The sequence below is a fragment of the Capsicum annuum genome, chromosome 3 (assembly GCF_002878395.1).
Source record: "Capsicum annuum cultivar UCD-10X-F1 chromosome 3, UCD10Xv1.1, whole genome shotgun sequence".
Taxonomy (NCBI): Eukaryota; Viridiplantae; Streptophyta; class Magnoliopsida; order Solanales; family Solanaceae; genus Capsicum; species Capsicum annuum.
The window spans coordinates 220,968,611-220,985,336 of NC_061113.1; the positions used below are offsets into that span (position 1 = coordinate 220,968,611).

The 16,726-nt window shown below is 33.2% G+C and overlaps 1 pseudogene; it reads right to left on the reverse strand.

The window, feature by feature from the left end:
• Positions 1–6,253: 6,253 nt before the first annotated feature.
• LOC107865069 lies at positions 6,254–15,582 on the reverse strand (annotated as a pseudogene).
• Positions 15,583–16,726: the final 1,144 nt, after the last annotated feature.

The window sequence follows — 16,726 nt, forward strand, 5'->3', positions numbered from 1 at the left end:
TATTCAAAACTCTTGTTTGGTTACGCTTGCACTAGATTGATCTAAATTGTGAATTGAAATTAAATAGTTGTTTGAACAAGTCCATGTGGGATCGATATTAGGCTTTCTTGAAGGCCACTATATTGCTTGGTAGACCACGTACACTTATGTGTATGTTTGGGTGTTGTCAAGTACCCCTGGGCTTTGGATATGCACGCTCTTTCATTCCCATGGAGCAAACTCTACTACAGTTAGCGTAACTATTTACATTGATTCGACCTTGAAAAGAAGTAATACAATACAAGGAATACGAAACTTCATAATCCTCATGTACATTCTCACCATGATCCTCTTACGATTTGTAATTGAATGGGTTATACCTTGCACCACCTCTAGGATCAGAGTGGGAAGTGTAATACTCCTCATATGCCCCATCTTTCTCATAAGAACCATCACAAGGCTCTTCACCATCTCCATACTCACCATAAGGACTAGGGTCATTATTCATCTCATATTCTCTTTTGGAGTAGTATCCCTCATTTTCATCCATTTGTTGATCGTGGCTATATTCATAGTCCCCATAATCTCAATCTTCTTCATAGCCATAACTATCTTCACCACAATCATAGTCTCCTATGTCATAGTCATAATTGTTCGAGGCTATAGAAGACATGCTTCCTTAAATCACCTTGTACCTACAAAATGAACAAACAAGATTAGTAGTAAAGCTCCTTACCAATACTCGTAATCTCACCTTTGTAATCCTCACAATTAGAGCAGCAAATATTGAAAGCTGCTTATACTAGATGGTCAATAAGGTGTCAATCTCTAATTGTGGTTGGAGTGGATTCTTGTTTGAACGAATCAAATAAATGAAAACTATTTACAAAATTGAATCAAAAAGTTACAACGAAATGAAAACTAGAAAAGCTCAAAAGAAATAGGACGATGAAAGAATTCGGACTCAAGAACTAATTGATCAACTTAGTAGACAAATTACTAGTTGATGATTGGTTAAAAAATTAAAATAAGAGATTAAGAATCAAGAAAATGAAACTAAAGAATCAAACCTTGAGCAATTGAGCAATTAACGTGATAAAATGCACTTTGAAAGCTTGAATGTTGTGTTTTAGACTTAATTTGCATTGGGAGGGGCTGATCTGCATTTGGTGACCTGATCTCGCAGGTGGGGTGCAGGTCCAATGAATCCTGGGTGAAGGTTCCACTAGTTTGAGGTGCAACAGCACCTTGGGCGCAGCTCAAGGGCATTTCAAAGGCAAATCAGTCGCTCATCTCTCTTGAAATGGCTGAAATACCCTTCTAATGGTCCTTTGTGTCCTTTTTTGTTTGAATATCCTTAGATTCCCAAGTACAAACACTTTTTGACTACTTTTGTTCCTTATTTTTGGATCAAACACCCAAATTTGTTAAAAAAATTCAACTTGAAGATATCAATATCTTCAAGAACACACCAAGAATATCAATCTTTCTAACTTTTTCTCCGAATCTCAAAATGAGTTGAAATTTGAACATAAGCACTTTTCAACGTTGTAACTCAATCCAAAAGTCATTTTGCCCAAATTCTTCACCAAAATCTTTAGAATTTCAATTCACATCAACTTTATTCAACCCAAGCTTCCAACATGGATAGAACACTCAAATAAGCACCAATTTGACTCAAATTTTGTTTATAGGCTCTTATAGTGTTAGAGAACACAATTCTAACACTAGAAACACAAAAATCAAAAACTCAAAATTTGACCTAAGATCTAAAATGTGAATAGCAATTTTTTTGTGATTTTCAATTTTGACAACTCTTTTTTGTTAATTTTTAAGATAACAAACCCAAGATTGACTTCGTAGAAATGAAATTAAGTTCGACTCTGATACCAAATGATACGATTCTCGCCACGAAAACTCTAATGCAAAAAAGTAAGATGGGGTTAGGATATCAAAGATAGAAAGATAGACACAAATATGATAATAAAAGGGCAATCAAAATATGTATCAAACCCAAAAACTTCCCTTAAAGATTATCAAATAGCACCTAACTCTTACGTGACTGTAAAGGGGATTGAATCTCCCTTAAAACTGATGTTTCTAATCAAAGATCAGCATTATCTTTTTCAAGCTCTCAAAACACCCGCAATAGAGGTTTTTGAATTCATCATTATCAATCAACCAAAACTAAGGAAATAAATCTCTACCAAGTATTTATAGTTTGGCTAAATATTACATAATTAGGGCCCAAAAGTGACCCAAATGCAAGAAAAGGCTCAATAGGGGATGTTTTGACCCACTCTTGAAATGCTAGAGCAGATCAAAGGAGGATCCAAAGTGCCTTGGGAGCATATCCCTTCCAAAGGCTTTCGAGCCCCATTTCGCACTTCTTCGACCTCGTCAAAGTCCTTTGACCCTCCTTAATGGTAATCTTTATTCATTTGGCAACTTTTAATGTTACTAAGGAGTCATCAAGCATCATATTTATCCCATTCAAAAGTCCAGAGATAATTTGGCTTGTATCACTTATGGTGGGAGTCTGCTTGAATTGAGATAACTTGTTAGCACTATAAGAAATATCCAGGAGTGGGATTGACGCATTTTAAGAAGCCAGCTAACTGTTGATAAAGTTTGGCATTAACTAAGGTAGTTCCATATTTCAATTCTAGTTCAACAGAAGTTGACATAAGGGATGCAATAGGTTTAGCACCACTCAAATAAAATCTATCAAGAATATCCCTAATTTACTTGTGTTGTAACAAAAAGATCTCCCTGGTTGTTGGGATGAATTCAACCTAAAAAGAATTATGTAAGTTGCCCAAATCTTATATGGAGAACCATTTAGAGAGAGTAGAAGCTATTTCCTAAAAATTGATTGAAACTTCATGTAATAGTAGGTCATCAACAGGAAGAGATGGCAGTCCAATTTTCATAGACTTTGAATAAGGAGGGGGATAAAGGTTTCATGCTTGGGTACTTGGAGAATACAGAGAGGTGTTGTGATTATAGTTATTGTAGGTGTATTAAGGTTGAGGAGGTCAAGGGGGATATTCGTAGGATGTGCAGAGGCAGGGCGACTAGGATAGATAAGATTTCAATGGATTTTTTAAAGAGCACTAGCGGGGTAGGTTTGGAGTGGCTAACGAGGTTATTTAATATCATTTTTAGGACGACAAAGATACCCGAAGCTTAGAGATGGAGTACGATGATTCCATTATATAATAACAAGGGGACATTCAGAGTTTTAAAAACTATAGGGGTATCAAGTTGTTTAGTCATACTATGAAGGTTTGGAAAAAAGTGGTAGAGTTGAGGCTGAGGAGGATTGCGACTATTTTTTAGGATCGGTTCGATTTCATGCCATTTCACTCGAACACTAAGGCCATTCACCTAATGATAAGATTAGTAAAGAAGTTTAGGGAGAGAAAGATGGACTTGCACATGGTGTTCATTGATCTGGAAAAGGCTTGTGACAAAGTCCCGGAGAGATTTTGTGACGGTGCTTGGAGGCTAAAAGGGTGTCTGCAGCATACACTAGGTCAATCCGGGACATGTATGATACAGCGAAGAAGATGAGATTCAGAGCACTTTTCTATTTTAACAGTGTTGCACCAAGGATCGACTCTTAGCCCATTTTTATTTGCCTTGGTGATGGATGTTTTGACGGGCGCATTCAAGGAGAGGTGCTTTGGTGTATGTTATTTGTTGTTGATGACACTATTCTGTTCTTCATTGTAGTTACCGGGAAACTATAGACAAAGATTTTCGAGATCAAGTTGCTCTCCCTCCCACCAAATGCTCCATTAATGGGAGAAATCAATAAGTTGTGCATCCCAAACCATTTTATCTTGGAAAGTTAGAGAGCTGATTATGTTTATCGCTTCCCATGTAAACTTTGGAGATGTTTTTAGCAAACATTTCATTTCTTGATCACCTCTTTTAGTTTTTGTCATTGAAATTAAAAAATAAGAGAGAGATTTGGAGTGAAAAAATACTGCAATTGTATTGTTAAAGGAAATTATTTTATTAATAACTCAAACACATACATTTATAGCTGAATTTCTAACTAAAAAATATAAAAATAATCAACTATATTTCAATTCAAATTTAAAATCAAATAACAAATAGATAACTAATTCCTAAGTTTAAGTCACAGAGAACTCTTACAATTTAAAACTACTAACAATTATCTACTTTATTTCTAAGACATATCTTCAACACTCCTCCTTGGATCAAAAATTGTAGATTGCAGTCTTGGTTAAATTTGGCCTCTTGAATAAATCTGCTCATTCATCCTTGGTCATACAAGGCTTATGTGCATCTTCTGTTGGATTAAATAAGAAACTTTTGCCTCTCATTTCAACTTGTAAAATCTCATGATTAGTGGAATCAAAGATTCAACAATATTTGTCTCTAAATAATAATTTAAATCATTCTTCTATAAGTTGGACAACACTTAACAAACTTTTATCAATAGCAGACACGTAAAAGATATTTGAAATTGTTTTTGTACCTGAAATTATTTTGATTACAACATTCTATTTTCTTCTGCATGAATATAGTCACCATTTCTTATTTTTCAAAGGCAGAAACTCTTTAAAAAGAGTTTTTTCATATATCATGTGGTTTGTACAACCACTGTCTATTATCCAAAAATCAGATTTCTTGGTCAAAAAACATGTTGCCACAACTAAGTGATCTTCTTCTTTGGTGACTTGGGCGTCTACTTCATATTTTTTAGATTTGCTTTTGCAAATCACAGCTTCATGACCAAGCTAATTGCATATCTTGCACTGTCCATCTGGTCTCTTCCAACATTTAAATGAAGGATGACCTATTTTGTCACAGTACTGACAAGGTGGTAGTTTTTCTTTGAATTATTACCCTTTCTTTGAGTCTTGTGGTTGGCTGCCAAAGCTCCTTCAACCATACCATATTGTCTCATAAACCTCCTTTGCTTTTGTTCCTGCAATGTATTTAACAATTCTGTCAAGGTAATCTTGGACAGGTCTTTTGTGTATTCCAAGGTAGTTTTTGATACTTCGTATCTTTCAGGTACTATAACATGAATTTTTGCAACAATTCTTGAATCTTTAAATTTTGTGTCAAGCAATCTTACCTTGTTAACTATGCCAAGAAGTCAGTCTGAGTACTCTTTGACGGTCTCAGATTCTTTCATCTCTTGCAATTCAAATTCTCTTATTAGATACAACACCTTTATGCCTCGTACTCTTTCATCTCATGTATAATCTTCCTTTAGATAATCTCAAATTTCTTTTGTCTATTTAAGGGTTATAATTCTCGTGAAAATTATGGAGACACACTAGCAAATAAATTTGTTTTTGCCTTTGATTTTATGATTTTCTTTTTCTTGTGGCTTTTGATCTGGGCCACCGTGAAATTATTGGGCAGCAGAAGAACATTATAATCCTCCTCCACGGTCTTCCAAAGATCTAAAGCCTCAAGATAAGTCTCCATTCTTACTGCCCAAATTTGGTAGTTCTCACCATTAAAGACTGGAGGAACTATTTGGGAAAAGTTATTTTTAGAATTCATCTCACTCACAGATCCCTCAAGATTTGGCTTTGAAATTAAACAAATAACAGAGAAATACTTGAAGAGAAAAAATAATGCATTGTATTGTCAAAGGGAATTATTTTGTTAACAACTCAAACACATATCTTTGTAGCAAAATTTCTAACTAGAAAATATAAAAATAATCAACTAGACTTCAATTTCAAATTTAAATTCAAATAACATATAGATAGTAATTCCTAAAGTTAAGTCGCACAGAACTCTAATAATTTAGAACTACTAAAGGTTATCTACATATATCTTCAACAACCTCTTCCTATACTTTACGTCTATTGCTATGTATAACATCAAACTACTTATGCCACTGCAACATAACTAAAAATAAAATAAGGCAGTGTAAGTTGAAATACGTTGTATCTTTGTGTGTTTTAACTATAAACTAGGAAAGAGAAGCGGAAATGGGAACTAATAGCAGTACACCACTCTAAGTCCATATCCAGCTGCCCCCACAACTACCAACGGCTTCTTTTGAAGCCTTTCAGAGATTACTTGCAAATGTATCCTTAGGCCATATTGTCTAAATCCAAGAGTGAAGCGTTCGGAGCAACGTACATTAATTGAGTTTGAGTTGATTAGATGACTGGAAACCATGGACTGGAGCAAATGTTGTTTACTAAATACTAATAGAAATGGTTCCAAAAATTTAAAGCGACTAGCTGGATATGTCACTATCTTTTAGTCAATGGCAACTAGCTGCAGCACAAGTCTGGAACTGAATCTTATCAACAGGTAAAGTATCAGTGGGGAAAGGACAATCGGTTTTCTTATCAGGCAAGAGAGCACACGGCTGAGGACTGACTTGGCTAGAAACACCTTTTTATATTAGTGCAGTTCCATGGTAGATTCGTAGCATGTTCTGACAACTCGATGGCCACATTCGACATGCAAATTCCGTTGAAGGTATCACCATCTATCCCCGCTAATTTCCCTGCTATTGTAACATTCTTAGCTACAACGTCTTTTAAATTGATTCCTTGAATGACAGGAAGTGCTTTCAGATCATAATGATCACCCGGATGACCACCATAATCGCCCGTCATCCAAAAGGTATATTTCATTGTCTGCAATGTCATTCCTCTCACGAAAATGTCCGTAACGTATGCTCCTCTTCCAATACCAGTTTTCATCCTCAGGCCTGATTCAAAACTTATTGCTGTAATGTTTTCAGCTCTAACATTTTGAATGCCACCAGACATTTCACTTCCGAGAGCAATGACTGCACTACTAGGTGATATGCAGGTGAGGTTTCTTATGATTAAGTGCTGTGTAGGCATTCCAAATGTTATTCCATATTCATCCCAACCACTTTTCACTGCTATGCAATCGTCCCCTGAGAATATGAAGCAATCTTCAATTCTAGTGTTTGAACAAGAATCTGCACAACCAAAAATGAGTTACTACTTCCCTAGCGGATGCCATTTTCCTACTTATTTACTACAGCACGATCTTGTTACAAACCTGGGTTAATCCCATCTGTGTTTGGTGACTTGATTGGTGCAAGGATTGTTAATCCTTTAATTACCACAAAACTGCATTTTTGAAGACAAAAAATTAGAATCAAAGAGGACATATAAAAGTAAGTTAACAAGTATCAGTATGGAGTATGGTGGAAAGAGACCCTTAACCAGATGTCTGATTCATTCCTTGAGAATGGGAAAACTCCTGGTAGGCGGGTTTTCCTTTACTGGGCTCCACATGGCACAAAACCAAAGATTGGCCACGTGGATTATAAAGGGATATGATATAAATAAATGAGAGGAACGAGAAAATGAACCTGCTGTAAACAGGATGGACATTCCATGAAGGAGAATTGATCAATGTAAGATTGGAAATCTGGACATGGTCAGAAAACATGATCTCAATCAAGTAAGGTCGGGTGTTTTTCAGTTGACCTTGTCGAAATTTAGTCCACCATTCTTGACCTTGACCATCTATGGTGCCGTTTCCACCTGGCCATCATCACCATACATATGAAACAACAACATCAGAAATGTTGGCATCTCTAACTGATATTGAGGATTCACAAGGCCAATTCCAATTAGCTGGAGATTGAGGCGTAGTAATTGTTGTTTCATCTTGATAGTACAGAGAGGGAGTAACCTTGGTCATTTACCTGTAATGACTACATCAGTCAAGTTTGTTCCAAAAATGAGGCTGATAAACCTTGGTCCCGGAGCATCCCTTCCTATTCCATACGACGGCAATGGTGGAATTAAATCCCACTCTGCCTCATCCTGTACAAACAATCACATACTGTATCTTTACAAGTACTGAAACTTCCCAACGTGAAACGTGAAGCTAAGCAAGGAATTTCGTTAATGGTGTTCAAAATTCATATATAAGTAAATTTTGATTTATATAATTAGTACAATTTTTTATATTAGTTTTTTTTCGTGAAGAGTGTTCAATTGACCACCTTCATGTGACTATACCATTACTTATGTCATGGAGAACCTTGTCTAGGTTTGTTAGGTCAAAGTCGCTTGAGATTCCTACGTGTCATTTTCTGAAAAACAATAAGGAAAATAACTAAACATACATAAATGGAAAATTGAAACATGGGGACAATTCAAAACAAAAGTAGTTCTGATAATACACAATTGGTTATTCTAAAAATTAGTGTGGTATAAATTTTCTAGATCGATTTATAACAATGGATACGGTAGACGATTTCCAAGGGGTATAGGGAACAACATAAATCCTGGAGACCTAATTCCTCTGTACTTCCGATCCCTTGGATAGATAGAGCGGGAGGCCAGGGCTTTTGTCTTTCTAAAAGTCGTCAAAGAGTTGGACAATGACATTCTTGTAAACATATTAACGTAAATTTTCTATGGCCCACAAAATTAATTTATTTGATGATTTAATAATTATTGAATAAGTTAAATCCTAAATCTGTATGGGAAAGTTACCTAGTAGGATTAAACTACTGACTAATCTGTTAGTAGGATAATTATTAAGTCCTAATAGGATAATTACTAATTGTTAGTGGATAATTATTGTATCCACTATTCACGTTGATGGCACGTGAAAATATAAATGACTATTCCCTATTATAAAAAAGGGTCCTCTCTCTGCCAAAAGAAGAATAAGCTCCATCATAATTTATTCTGAAAAATAAGGTTAAGAGAGAGAAACAATACGTTCTGCTCTTGGTGTGCTTCCGCTAAAACCATGGAGAATTCAGGTAAGTAATTATTTATTGAATTACTGTTATTATGTGTATGTGAAAATCATTAAATTCAACGTTCCTGAGTAATTCATAGGATTATATATAAGATTGAATAAGTTTATATAATCCGTTATATGCTTACATGTGGTATCAGAGCATGGTTTAGGAACTAATGATTTTCCATTGAAACTAAAATTTCTACGTATTAATTTTATGAACCCTATTATGAAATTTGGGACTCAAATTTATCATAATTTAAGTTGCTATAAATTATAGTGGATGAATATGTGATGGCTTAAGGCAAAATTCCTAAATCATATTTTGTTCAATATTATGTTTGGATTCATATATGTATTGCGGAAAAGAATAAACAGGTTTGGTCACTTTTAAGCTCACATAGATTCTTACCCTTAAAAAATAATGGCCCTCGTGGATTTGAATTCATTGGAATGCACTGTCAATGTTTGGAAAAGTGAACAAATTAATTACTCACTATAGTAGCAAGTGGTGTCAATTTTTTTTTATATTTATACCTAATTTTTTATTTTGCTTATGTGCATATCTTGTAAAAGTTTTGACGAAGCGGCTGTTTCCTGACATTTGTGTTTCATAGTGTGTTTGATACAGTGATAACAGTAATTAAGATACAGACTGCACATTGTTTAATGTAAACAGAAATGTAGTAAATAATTTATACAATATGAGTTTAATTTAATATGTTTGGTCTTTGTTATTTTAAATATTACGAAAATAATTATTTGTTATTAGAAGATTGTAGTATGCAATAATAAAATTTACTGTTTCTCCTTGTAACTTGGAATTATATATATAAGATTCGTTAACCACCAAAGTGGTCGAATCTTTATGAAATTAATTTCAAAATAAAGGCTAAGTTTAAATTAATTGTCCATTAATCTTGATGCTTATAAATGATACAACAATTAAGGGTAAATTAGAATTTTTGTTATAAGACATTTATGCATCACCCAAAGGTTGATTATTTGTTCGTATAACCAATAAACATTAAAGAGATAATTTTGATGTACCATTAGTTTTATTTATTTATCCAAAGATAATAAATATTATTATTTGATGCATTAAACATTATCAATTTGTGTTAAATATAGCATCATTATGTTTAAATTGCATGTTGATGTTTCGCCCGAAGGAGAACATCAATATACATTTAAGTAAGTTATTTCTGAATTTGATAATGTGTTTAAACTCGTAACTCAAAGTATTAACAAATAAGCATGTTCTACTTGCAGCACTTGCCCTTCTTTCGCACTCTGCCTCTGTTACGACTTTTAATGGACTTAACTTTTCAGATTGGTGTGAAAAGATCATATTCCATCTTGGGTTTTTAGATCTTGATGTTGCACTTTACTCTGAGAAGCCAACTGCTATTACTGAAGCTAGCAGTGATGAAGAAAAGTTCTATTATAAGTACTGGGATCGGTCTAACAGATTAAGCCTAATGTTCATGCGAATGAATATTGCGAGCAACATTAAGACTACTCTTCCCGAAACTGAAAGTGCAAAAGAACTTTTGAAACTTGTGCAAGTGTCTTCCCAAACTGCTGATAAGTCTCTTGCTGGGATACTAATGGGTACTTTGATCACTATGAAATTTGATGGTTCACGTACTATGCATGAGCATGTCATTGAAATGACAAACATAGCAGCAAGACTAAGTTATTGGGAATGAAAGTGGAACAGAATTTTCTTGTGCAGTTCATCATCAACTCATTACCGTCTGAGTATGGCCCTTTCCAAATGAACTAGAACACCATGAAAGACAAATAAAACATGCATGAATTGCATGGTATGCTAGTTCAAGAGGAAACAAGGCTAAAAAATCAAGGAACCCACTCCATTAACTTTATAAATCATCAAGGAGCTGAAAAGAAAGGAAAGAAGCATGGTAAGGGACAACAGAAGCAACTCAATGTTAATCAGTCCCCATCTCAAGTACGTAAGAAAGAAAACAATGGAAAGTGTCATTTCTATGGAAAATTTGGACACTTTTAGAAAGATTTCCTGAAATGTAAGGAATGGTTTGAGAAGAAAGGTAAGCCTTGTGCTTTTACATGTCTCGAATTAAATTTAACTGAAGTTCCTTATAATACTTGGTGGATTGACTCTGGTTGTACTGTTCATGTTTCTATTACTATACAGGTATTCCTTACAATCCAAACCATAAATAAGAATGAAAGATTTGTTTACTTGGAGAATAGAGTGAAGGCTCCAGTTGAAGCTGTCGGGACTTATTGTTTGATTCTCGATACTGGGCATCACTTAGATTTAGTTGAAACTTATTATGTTCCTTCTCTTTCAAGAAATTTAGTTTCTTTGTCTAAGTTTTATAAGACTGGATATTATTTTAATTTTAGTAATGGATGTTTTAGTTTGTTTAAGCATAATTATCACATTGGTACTGGTACTCTTTGTGATAATTTATACAAACTGAATCTTGATAATCTTTTTACTGAAACACTCTTAACTCTGCATTATAATGTTGATACCAAACGAAGTTTGGTGAATGAACAATCAGCTTACTTGTGGTATAAACGTTTCGGTCACATATCTAAAAAAGGACTGGAAAGATTAGTTAAGAATGAAATTCTTTCAGATTTAGATTTTACTGACCTTAATATTTATGTAGATTGTGTTAAAGGAAAACAAACAAAACACACAAAGAAAGGAGCCACAAGAAGCACACAACTTCTTGAAATTATACACACTGATATATGTGGTCCTTTTGATATCACATCTTTCAATAAAGAAAAATATTTTATCACTTTTATTGATGACTTTTCACATTATGGATATATCTATTTGTTGCATGAAAAATCTCAAGCGATTAATGCCTTAGAGATATTTATTACTGAGGTTGAAAGACAACTAGATAGAAAAGTGAAAATAATTAGGTCTGATAGAGGTGGTGAATATTATGGAAGATATGATAAAAGTGGACAACAACCAGGTCCATTTGCTAAATTCCTTGAAAAGTATGTCATATGTGCTCAATACACAATGCCTGGCACACCACAACAAAATGGTGTGGCAGAAAGGCGTAATCGTACATTAATGGATATGGTTAAGAGTATGTTAAGTAAGTCATCTTTACCTCCTTCTTTATGGATAGATGCTTTAAGAACTGTTGTTTACTTGCTAAACAGGATTCCTAGTAAAGCAGTCCCAAAGACACCTTTTGAACTGTGGACTGGTAGGAAACCTAGTTTGAGGCACCTAAATGTTTGGGGTTACCCGGCAGAAGTTAGAGTATATAATCTGTAAGAAAAGAAATTGGATTCAAGAACAATCAGTGGTTTCTTCATTGGTTATCCAGAAAAATCAAAGGGGTATAGATTTTACTGTCCTAATCATAGTACGAGAATAATTGAAACTGGAAACGCTAGATTCATTAAGAATGGCGAAATTAGTGGGAGTGAAGAACCACGTAATGTGGAAATTAAAGAAGTTAGAGTACGAATTCCTCTACCCTGTACTTTTTTTAAATTTATTATTCCTGAAGCTGTTCTACAACAAAGTAATCAACAAGAACAACAAATTAATATTCCTACTAATGAAGCCATAATTGATAAACCTGTAGTAGATGAACCCCAAGAAGTGGCATCATGAAGATCTCAAAGACAAAGGAGATCTGCTATTTCTGATGATTATTTGGTATATCTACATGAGTCAGAAACTGACTTGGGAATTGATGATGATCCAGTTTTATTTTCACAAGCCATTGAAAGCAAGAATTCTAATAAATGGATAAATGCTATGAAAGATGAGTTAAAATCTATGGAACAAAATAAAGTTTGGGACCTTGTTGAATTACCCAAAGGTTGCAAAAGAGTTGGGTGTAAATGGGTCTTTCAGACCAAACGCGACTCAACTGGCAACATCGAATGTCACAAGGCCAGACTTGTTGCCAAAGGTTTTACTCAAAAGGATGGCATTGACTATAAAGAGACGTTTTCAGTCTCTAGAAAAGATTCACTCAGAATTATAATAGCCTTAGTAGCTAATTATGACTTAGAGCTATATCAAATGGATGTGAAAACAGTCTTTATGAATGGAAATTTAGAGGAAGAAGTTTATATGAATCAACCTGAGGGGTTTTCTATTAAAGGAAAGGAACACATAATGTGTAAACTTAAGAAGTCAATATACGGACTTAAACAAGCTTCCCGACAATGGTATCTTAAGTTTAATAAAATGATTGTCATCTTTGGATTTAAATAAAACACTGTTGATCGGTGTATATATCTGAATGTCAGTGGGAGTAAGTTTATTATGTTAGTCTTGTATGTTTATGACATCTTGCTTGCTACTAATGATCTTGGTTTGTTGCATGATACCAAGAAATATCTTTCTAATAACTTTGAAATGAAAGATATGGTTGAGGCATCCTATGTGATTGGAATAGAAATATTTCGAGATAGATCACAAGGATGGTTGGGATTGTCTCAGAAAACCAATATTAATAAAGTATTAGAGAGATTTAGAATAAAAAAATGCTCATCAAGTCCCGTTCCAATTCAGAAAGGAGATAAGTTTAGTCTCAATCAATGTCCAAAGAATGACTTGGAATGAAAACAAATGAAAGATATTCCTTATGCATCAATAGTTGGGAGTCTTATATATGCCCAAACATGTACAAGGCCAGACATCAGTTTTTCTGTTGGGATGTTGGGCCGATATCAAAGTAATCCCGGAATAGATCACTGGAAGGCTACAAAGAAAGTGTTGCGATACTTACAAGGAACGAAAAATCATATGCTCACTTATAGAAGATCTGATCATCTAGATATGGTTGGATATTCAGATTCATATTATGCTGGTTGTGTGGATACAAGAAAATCCACATTTGGATTTTTGTTTCTGTTAGCTGGAGGAGCAATACCATGGAAGAGTGCGAAGCAGTCTGTTATTGTTGCATCTACTATGAAAGCTGAGTTTGTGGCATGCTTTGAGGCTACAGTCCAGGCTAATTGACTGCAGAATTTTATTTCAGGACTTGGACTAGTCGACAATATAGCCAGGCCAGTGAAAATTTATTGTGATAATACTGCCCCAATTTTCTTCTCTAAAAACGATAAGTATTCGAAAGGTGCTAAGCATATGGAATTGAAATACTTTTTGGTTAAAGAAGAAGTCCAGAAACATAAAGTGTCAATTGAACACATTAGCACTAAGCTTATGATTGTTGATCCTTTGATGAAAGAATTAACGCCCAAAACATTTGTTGAACATGTTGAAAGAATGGGTCTTATTGATAGCAATGAATGATTTTATGTAAAGTCTTTATTATGTTTATGTAATTGACACTTTGAGCTCAAATTATATATGTCTCTGTTGTTACATATTTTCTCTTGTATACATAATATTGTGAATCATGATGACAGGTTCTTACTTAGATAAAGTATTCTAAGTATTATCGCTGGACCCATTATGTATTTGAAAGGTTATGTTAGGTAATAGACTAATATTGTAGTAAGTACATGAAAGGAACTGTGTCAATAAAGTGATGTACAACCGACATGACTCATTTTAGTTGATTTATTTAACGATAACAAATGATGTTGGATTTAACATTAATTGTGCACATGATTGACATATATATTAAACCACTAAATTAACATTGTGTGTGCCATGTGGGAGAATGTAAATTTTCTATGACCCACATAATTAATTTATTTGATGGTTTAATAATTATTGAATAAGTTAAATCCTAAACCTGTATGGGGAAGTTACCTAGTAGGATTAAACTACTGACTAATCTGTTAGTACGATAATTACTGAGTCCTAATAGGATAATTACTAATTGTTAGTGGATAATTATTGTATCCACTATTCACGTTGATGGTACGTGAAAATATAACTGACTATTCCCTGTTATAAAAGGGGCCCTCTCTCCGCCAAAAGAAGAATAAGTTCCATCATAATTTATTTTGAAAAATAAGGTTAAGAGAGAGAAACAACATGTTCTACTCTTGGTGTGCTTCCGCTAAAACCATGGAGAATTCAAGTAAGTAATTCTTTATTAAATTACTATTATTATGTGTATGTGAAAATCATTAAGTTCAACGTTCTTAAGTAATTCATAGGATTATATATAAGATTGAATAAGTTTATATAATCCGTTATATGCTTACAATTTAAACATGAACAATTCAATTCAGTGAGATCCTTCAATTACATTGGTTTTCATCAAGACCATTCCGATTTGGTGATTAATTTATATGTGGTCAGCGAGAGTTACTCTGGTAACCAACGAAAATGAGCTACCTAGATTTTCCTATCGAATCAATTTTTTTCAAGTTAAAAAAGAAGGGGTGGATGAAGGAGGAATGAATGAAACCTGAGAAGCTAGAAGAACAGCATCCTGGTGTATATAAAGAGTGAAATTACTAGTGAGATTGAATGGCCCTGTTAGCTATTTTCCAGAAGGAACAATCAGCTGGGTTCCCCCATCAGTTCCAAATTTGCTCAATTCACAAATTATTTTACGAAATGCCTCTGTATTCGATGTTTCCCGTCACCCTTGCCTCCAAAATCTGTCAAAAATGCAGTGTGCTTTCTACAACTTATCGCTTCATAATCAATACATTCCACTGCTCTAACACATAGTATTCCCCATGTCAAAACTACTATCAATTTCGCCAGAAACTGCATCAAAAATTTAAAAAAAAAAATCATAAAAATTAATGATAATGGAAATAATAATTTTTATATTATGGACATTGAGAAGATCAATATAATGTAGCCTAATTAAAGAGAAATTTATTTACATGGCATGTTGATGTGTGATAGAATCTCATTGATGAACAAAGAACTTTTGAATGAATGAATGTTGGTCTAAAGGATTTTGTTATATACTGCAAGTGTAGTAGATTGTATCCATCTAAACATTTATAACTACCCATTTGAGGATATCTTCACATTTGCAAGTTAATTTATTTCATTCCAATCATTATCGCGAGACTTTTGCTACTTAAATAAACATCCAAGAAATTGAATTTTATTTGGTAGAGATTTGATGAAAATTTTCAGAAACAGCAACTATACAAATACATATACAACAAGATTTATTATGCTTATTTTACTCAAATTAGTTGAGTTAAATAAGGAATAATTATCCATCTAATTAAATTTTCATAAATTACTCCTTATTTAAATTAATAGATTCTTTTTCTAAATCAAACTCAAATAGGAAGATTATTATTTTCATTATCTTCAAAATTTCAAAATATCATTCTCTTATATCTCTAACTATTTTTTCTTGTTAGTTTTTTTTTTTTTATCTTTTTTATTTATTTAAATTTCTTTTTCTTTTCCATTTTTTTCTTTCCACTTTATTTTCTCTCTTCTACTTCTCATCTTTTTTTTTCTTTTTTATTTTTTATTTATTTTTTTCTTTTTTCTTTTTTACTTTTTTGTTTTCTTCTTTTTCTTTTTTTATTTTTTACACTTCTATTTCTAGTTTCTATTTCTCTTTCTTCTTTTTTTTCCTGTTTCACTTCTTTTTTAAAAAAAAATTATTTTTCATTTTTGTTTTATCTATTTTTTTTTTTAGTCTTTTATCTCTATCTTTTATTTTTAAAAGACAAATATCTGTATCATATATACATATTCAAAAAATATTCAAAATAAATAAACATACAGATCTACATATGTATTTATGGTAAAAAAATATACATATATATCTGCATATGACTTCACATGTATATATAAACATATAGGACACAAAATCTCTATAACAAAAATGACAATTTATACATATACATATAGGTAAGAAAAAAATACATGATATATATCTTAAACAGTAAAAGGAAACAAATATGTATATATGTTACCCTCCAAAATGACATAGTATGTACAGTTCAAAGACAAATTTAACATCATATAAAATACATATAGCTCTGCATAGGTATTTAGAGAATACATATCTGATCCATATGTATA